The following is a 7,935-nucleotide window of genomic DNA, read 5'->3' on the forward strand; positions in this document are numbered from 1 at the left end:
GTGTTGCTGAGACTTGTGTATTTTGAAGTGCACGAGGCTGCGGCAGTGAGTGTGAATGGAGGCTCGTTCAGTGTGCTTGTGCAGAGATCCGTGTGTGTGTGTGCGTTACACACGTGTATCCGTGTGGAATCAGACATTGAATTGACAGCGAGAGGCTCTTTGACAGCCAAATGCATCTGCCTTCCAACTCCATGACATCTGATGCATTAATTACACTGATGTGCAGCTAAACAGGCTGCAGGAATGAAAAGAGCAGGTGGATGATTTATTGGCTATGCAAGCCTCCCTTCACAAGCAGCAACATTAATTACTCCCTTTTGCCAGCAGGGGGCAGAGTTTAAAACACTATGGAGACGTCAGTGCCAACAGTAAATTACCAAGAGGCTCTCCACGATAAGACTCTTCTCACAGGGGACGGCCATTGATGCGGGCCAGGTTCTCTAGCCTTGTTGAGAACAAATGGTTGTATCTCAACTGAAAGAAATATCAAACCTTCACTTTGTAACATAATAACAGTTGAAAATGATGATTTTATAGCCCAAGAGCCATAAAATATGCATAAATCAACAAAGATGCATGCAACACCGAGCGTCTTCTTTTTAACAGTTGTTGTTGCTAGCTGTCCACTGTCAATCCCATGATGCTTTGTGTTGAGTCTGTGGAACAATCACTAAATCATATGTTGCGTCACATGACGTGGAGAAGCGGAGCTGCTGCGAGCAAACAGAGTCGTGTGAGAGGAGGAATCACATGGTATCAACCTGCTAGCATCAACTCTCAAATGAACGTTATCTGCAGATGTCACACGTACTCAGGCCTAGAAATAATCAGCAAAAACTGGACACAAACAAAAGAATTCCCCAGATGTTTAATGGAGCGTCCCTCCTCATCCCGAGTGAGGCTGTTGAACATATTGGAAGACAATCAGCGATGATAACCAAACAATGATTATTGTGTTTATTATATTTCGAATCACCCACTGTGTGCTCTCCTGTAACTTTCAAAAGCAAAAAAATTGCAGTGATGACGGTAATGAGCTCAACTCCACATGACCGTGTGTTATCATCACAGCTCTTTCTGCGCCTAATGGTTTTTGTTTGCTTCTGTGGCGACTGATGAATTTTGTAAGCAGCTTTTCATCCGGACTGAAATGTCTCCCTCTGGCTCCTGGTGTACAAGCATAAAAGGAACTTCAAAATGACTTTCATAAATACATGTAATGCACATTATGTGGTACGAGCACCAAATGTACTGCTGTGTTCCTCCGAGGCCAGAGAAGTCGGCGCCATCGAATCCTCTGTGGTGTCCTTTGTTTGAAGCCGTACTGTGGTGGTTTTGTACACAGTCCCTGTGATCTGGATCAAAGACCGAGATTACCAAGCAGCATTAGCTCATCATTGCACTGATGCATTACATCTAATTTTCTTCTCTCATCTTTGTATATTCACCCAAAGGCTCTTTTCAAGTCCAGTGCCAGCTTGGATTTTATGCACGTTTGCTGCAAAACTAGCACTGATACGTGCTGTTCAGGACGGTCACAAAGGTCACCGTGGAAACTCCGCAGGCCTCAGACAACATCAGAGTTTATTCTCACCCAGCTGTGTCACTGACTGATGTTTGCATTTAACTGCTGAGAGCAGGACGACCTGAATGTTTCTACGGATGAACAGTTTCGTGTTAAAGTTTCCCATTTTGGTAAGTGCAGTTTTTCAGTGGTTGCTTGGCAACTGGTGACAACAACCAGCCCTATGTAAAACAGCAACCTGTTGTGTCACATTTCTGTTTGTTTACAGAATAAACAAACGAGACTGTTAATTAGTGAGCTTTAGCGGAACTGGTTGGTGTATTTTGCCTTGACTTTGACAGCCAGGGTGGTGCTGCCCTCTTCTTCCGGTCTTTATGCTAAGATAAGCTAATAGCCTCCTGGTTATTATCTTAAGAGATTAAACAAACGAAACACAACATGTTAATTAGTGAGATTTAGGGAAACTGGTCGGTGTATTTTGACTTGACTTTGACAGAGCCAGGCTAGCTGTTTCCCCCTGCTTCCAGTCTTTATGCTAAGCTAAGCTAATAGCCTCCTGGTTATTATCTTAAGAGATTAAACAAACGAAACACAACATGTTAATTAGTGAGCTTTAGGGGAACTGGTCGGTGTATTTTGACTTGACTTTGACAGAGCCAGGCTAGCTGTTTCCCCCTGCTTCCAGTCTTTATGCTAAGCTAAGCTAATAGCCTCCTGGTTATTATCTTAAGAGATTAAACAAACGAAACACAACATGTTAATTAGTGAGATTTAGGGGAACCGGTCGGTGTATTTTGACTTGACTTTGACAGAGCCAGGCTAGCTGTTTCCCCCTGCTTCCAGTCTTTATGCTAAGCTAAGCTAATAGCCTCCTGGTTATTATCTTAAGAGATTAAACAAACGAAACACAACATGTTAATTAGTGAGATTTAGGGGAACTGGTCGGTGTATTTTGACTTGACTTTGACAGAGCCAGGCTAGCTGTTTCCCCCTGCTTCCAGTCTTTATGCTAAGCTAAGCTAATAGCCTCCTGGTGCTAGCTCCATACTTAATGCACAGACATGAAGGTGGCATCGGTCTGGGAGAACAAGTGTGTATGGGGGAGATTTTTAATGGGAAATGTGGAATCAGACTTGTTTGTGTTTACATGCTTGAAGAACTCAAAAACAAATCATCACAGGTGAATAAAATAGACGAACGATGATGCAATCGACTTCGTGCACGACTTCACAGTCCCAAACACACAACCTTCCTCGTACCAGTGACCTTGCGTGACTGTCTGCATACAGATAAGACCTTCAAAGTCCTGCGGCACGCCCGATCAATACATTTATTAATGAGCACTGATGACTGCGGTCCGGTCGCCACGCAGCATCCTTGGGACTCATAAGCAGGTCATTGTGTTTTCGTGACCTCGATGGATTCTTAATTGCGACAAGCGGCGCGAGAATCACACGTCTCTTCCTCTCACACGACATCACTGAATAATTAAACCAAGCCGAACATCGCGTGGAGGCTGGCGGGGAAAGAGTCAGGAGGTTCAGAGCAGAGGCGGGGCGAGGAGGGCCTTGCTGTTTTGGAGGGTTTTGAAAAGTTTTTTTCTCTTTAGCTTCTAAGGTGGATTAATTCATGTTGTTTGTTTGTCTGATTTCAACACAGTGGATGTTTTATTCAGGCAGTGGAATATATGAAAGAGTACGAGACCTTGTGAAGGTCCAGGTCTCTTCAGGCGCTTCAGGACTTTCATGGTGTTCTATGCTTTACATTAATGGAAACACATTTTAAGATAACCTCCTGAGACCCGGGTTTTTCTTTGATGTGCATTTTTTATGTCTCCTTACTATTTGGGATTAGTAGGACCTAATTTTAGTTGAAATAAAATTTTAGCTTTCTATGTGCTCTTCAACTATGTCAAAAACAATGCCCTCATATCTTACTGTATGACAATAACGACCATTCAATCAATTTATTATTTACACCTGTGTTTCACGGTACATTTACATGTACATTTACACTGCTTTCTGTCCAGACTTTCTGTATGACACAAGGAAGATAACATTGGTTAACAAAGTACAAAAGTTTATTTCAAACTGTCAACAAACACAAAAGCACTGATCAAAGTGGGCAGCTTTTACATGAAAAAGTGTGTTTTTGAATGTCGTAATGAACACTCAGTCATTCATTCAAGACCAGAACCTGCAGGTTTGTGGGTCAGGGATGCAGGACATCAAGATGGATGCTCCAAAAAAGTGGTACATCTCTTTAACCGATGTGTTGAGAGATCTCCCACTTTTAGCTAATGACATAGAATTTGTACAGTCAAACAACAAAAGACAAATCTGCTCTCTCGTCTTGTTGATAGGGTTGAATGGAGCAGACTTCCAGTACTCTCTATTTCCATTTCTTGGTCCTGCCCTACATCCTTGCACATCTTGGTCACGATCTAATAATAAAAATATGAAACATTTTATTTGCAATATACTCAACATTTTGAACGAAGTGCTACAGAGTAAAAACATGGGAATTAGGTCATGTCTCACCATCATTCTCAAGATGCTGTCGACCCACAGCAGGATCATTCTCTTCACCATCTGACAAATCTTCAATCTCATCTGCGATTGCATTCAGCAATCGTTCAGCTCTCGAAAAGGACATTCTCCCTGTAATGATAAAAATGCACAAAAATGCATAAAAATACATCTATTTCCTTGTAATAGGAAGTAAAAATTTCCTAAAAACTTCCTTCACGGGCAGATTATTCTACTTCTTTCCAGTGAAAAATTAGCTTGAAACAAGTGGTAATTGTCTAAAAACAAGTTACTTTTTGGAGGATGAGTCTGATTTTAAGTGTAACAAGACTTATTTTGGCTAGAAATTAGACATTTTGACTGACTGTTTTGGCTAAAAATAAAGAAAATAAAATGAATGGTCTTGGCAAAATTTCACGTTTTTGCAGTGAAGCTAGACCTGACGTCCTCAAAGAAGTACATCATCTTTACAGACATTGTAGCATGCTAATATTACTTAAATTTATCAAATAAGCATGCCAAGTGAAGCTACAGATGTTATTGTGCATAAATATACTAGTTTCAATCATAAAAATCAAGAGGGATTTTTACCTTGTCCATATTTCTGTCGGGAGCTGCTGTAGAAAATTCTTGCTATGATTCCTGCCTTCTTGTTTTTTCCCAAATGAGTGTAATTTCGTTATGAGACCACTAGTTGGTGCAGGCAGGGCCCCCGGATGAGGACAATTGGTCAACATTCTTACAAATGAAGTATCATGGTGCAGAACATCAAAAATGTAATGTCCTCATATGAGGATGCAGGGTCTCAAGAGAGATTCTGGATGTCTTCCTTTCAGATCTGGATGTCTTCCTTTCAGTTTCAGTTTATGAATTACTTATTTGTTATGCTGTTTAAATGAACTTGCAAAGACTTGAAACTTACTTTCTTAAGATAAAATCGGTAATTAACCACTGGTTAATCAAATAATTTAATAAAACGCTGTTTCTCTCAGACGTGGGGAGATTCAGACGTCCTTTTTTCATTTGACTATCTGCAACTGTGCAGCCTTTAAAATTCACTTCACTGTCAGGTGAATCACACCATAACACTCATAGAGAGACACTTTCACACACACACACACACACACACACATCCTTTCCCCGTCACCTCTTGTAGGCTCTAACACTGTCCGAACTGTCTCGCTCTGTGGTAGACGTGGTGCACAATAGATGGACACTGCAACCTAACGAGGCTCAGGATTCAACCAGGAGTTGTTGGTTTTCTTCATTGTTCTTCTTGGCTTTGGTTTTAGATTTAATTGACTCAGCAGCATGTTTTATTCAGACGGAGGGAGAGGGGTAGGAAAGGTAGGCTGGACCCCGGCGGTGGAGGCTCTGTGCTGATGTGGGACTTTAAATCAGACGAACACAGAGTATCGCAGAGATCAGGGACTCCGCCGCTGAACCACAGGCACGCTGAGGACAAAGTGGTGGATTTTATCTCTCTGCTTCTTCAACTTTTTCAGTTCTTGGGAATAGTTGGTGTAAGTATGGGTTTGCAGCCTTAATCTTTGATCACAACCAAAGCCTCAACCAATGGTCTGTCTTGCTCTGAAAACTCTGTTGTACTGCTGTTGGTTCCATGACTTAAGTCAAAGTCAATTAAAAATCTCCTTCTTTTCCCCAGTGGACAAAGTTAGGTGACTGACAGCTGGACCACCTCCAGGGTTTGCATGGACATGAAACTCACCAGCATAAAAACTGTGTTGGAAAACATCTGGAACTTTTATTAAAGAAAAATCAAAGGTACAAGCCTGTGGGCATAAAGACTGATACGATTCCCATGGTGCATTTCAAACCAAATATTCCACCCCATAGCTTCTGACTCTGTTACATGCTAAAGGTTCAGCTGTTTAGTAAACTGTTAACACAGTTTGCGTCTTAAATGAATTTACTCTCAGGTTCTAGGTCAGTTCAGTTCAGCAGCTCTGATTCTCACCTCTGCCAGCAAGCTTCAGCTGCTGAGGCTCATGGGTAATGTAGTATTTAGAGCCATTTGCTATACGTAACTCTTGGGGGGAAAAAAAGTCCTCCAAAAGAAAGATAGAATAATTGATACTTATGGGTCTGACATAAATCTGTACTATAGTATCATGGCATGTAGAAGTAACCATAGCAACAGTACTGAAGTTTCTGACTATGTTAACACTTTCACACAGTTACTACTAACTACTAAGTAACTACAATTGTTCCCTTAAAAGGCAAATCTTTTTGTCTACTATTGTCTTATACGAAACTGACGCCTACGTTACCCACAATGCAACACAACAACAGGCAGTTTGGGCTCGAGCAGAGATGAAGATCGGGCTACAGACGTCTGGTAAACTCAACACCCCCAGATTTTTGTTTGTTTTGAAGCACACACGTCAACCTTTTCACGTTCTTCCCAGATCGGCACATCTTGGCTCCCGTATCTGACTGCTCGATCTGTCTGTGCAGCTCATCTGTTGCGTGCTAAAGGCATCAAATTGCCATCAGAATGCCACACGACGTAATTAATGCACGTTAAATGGTTTACAAGAAGGTCTGTGTCTTATGCTAAATTAACACTAACCTTTACACGTTTTCAAAACCAAGTTATTAGGTTCTCTGCTCTAAACATCAAAGTAAAAGCCACACGGTAAAACTTGCAGATTAGTAGTAAAATGTTAATTGGGCTTGAGCGCCGCCTCAGCTGCTGCTGTTTCCCCTGCAGCCACACGAGACCTGCACACATGTCGGCTCAGACAGGTGGGTTTCCAAACGGCGTTCAGCGAGCAAACTGAAGCTGAGTGCAGAATGAATGAAAGGTTCACCGTTCCCACTTCATCACTGTGGCGTTCTGGTTGTTCCCATTACAGAGACTGTTACTGCTGTCAGGGTCTGTTTACCTCACCTGGCTCTCTCTCTCTCTCTCTCTCTCTCTCACACACACACACACACACACACACACTGCTCCCTGCTCCAGCACTTAACAGATAAAAAGAAACAGGCTTACAATGCAAGTAGCAGATAGGCAGAGTGGAGTGACATAGCACTTCTCGCAGCCTCACAAACACATGAGTAGTGTCGTGCACATCATTGTTTTACTTCAGTGGTAGAACATTTGACTCCAGATCAGTCCAAACAGCCCCTTTCCATCAGTCTACACATGATCATATGGAGGCATTGCTGCTTTGTTTTGTCTCTCATTGCTCTGGACGCAACTTACTGAAGCTGAATTCACTGCACAGGATGTGACACTCAGCTTCCAGGCACTGTCGGGGGGGACAGTTTGTTTACAACACAGCAAACATGCCAAGTGATAAACCAGGGCTTGTGTGTAGCTACGTAGTCAAGAACAGGACTACATTGACTACATTCCCAGTAGCATTCAGGTGGCGTAGGTATTTTCAGACTCTTGTGATGTTCCCAAAAGTGAGGTATTTTTCCTTTCAGTACCAGGACGGCTTGACCAGAGGCTACATTGCTTTGTTCTACATTGAAGAAAAAGAAAGCCTGGAAATTTTTATGCTGCTGCACCCTGCAGTCTGTTCTGCACCATCACCCTCCATCCAGGATTCAGGAGCACTGGGCTGGGTATGTCGACTTCATACTGCAGGTCTAACTTTATGTAAGCATAATAATATACATTAAATGCTGTGACATGTGACAGAATATGAAGGAAAATCAATATTATTGCCAATTTTTCCACTACTGTCCACCCACAAATGAGCTGCACTCGCCTACCAAGAATCACATGAAACGATGATATTTTTGTTCTTTTCCTATCTGAACTGAATACATCACAACAGAACTGAGAACCAGATGCTCATGGATTCTTGAAAGTTAAGCAAAGCTACGATACACAATCAGTTTGCTATG

Source organism: Chelmon rostratus, chromosome 2 (assembly GCF_017976325.1).
Source record: "Chelmon rostratus isolate fCheRos1 chromosome 2, fCheRos1.pri, whole genome shotgun sequence".
NCBI classification, from domain to species: Eukaryota; Metazoa; Chordata; class Actinopteri; order Chaetodontiformes; family Chaetodontidae; genus Chelmon; species Chelmon rostratus.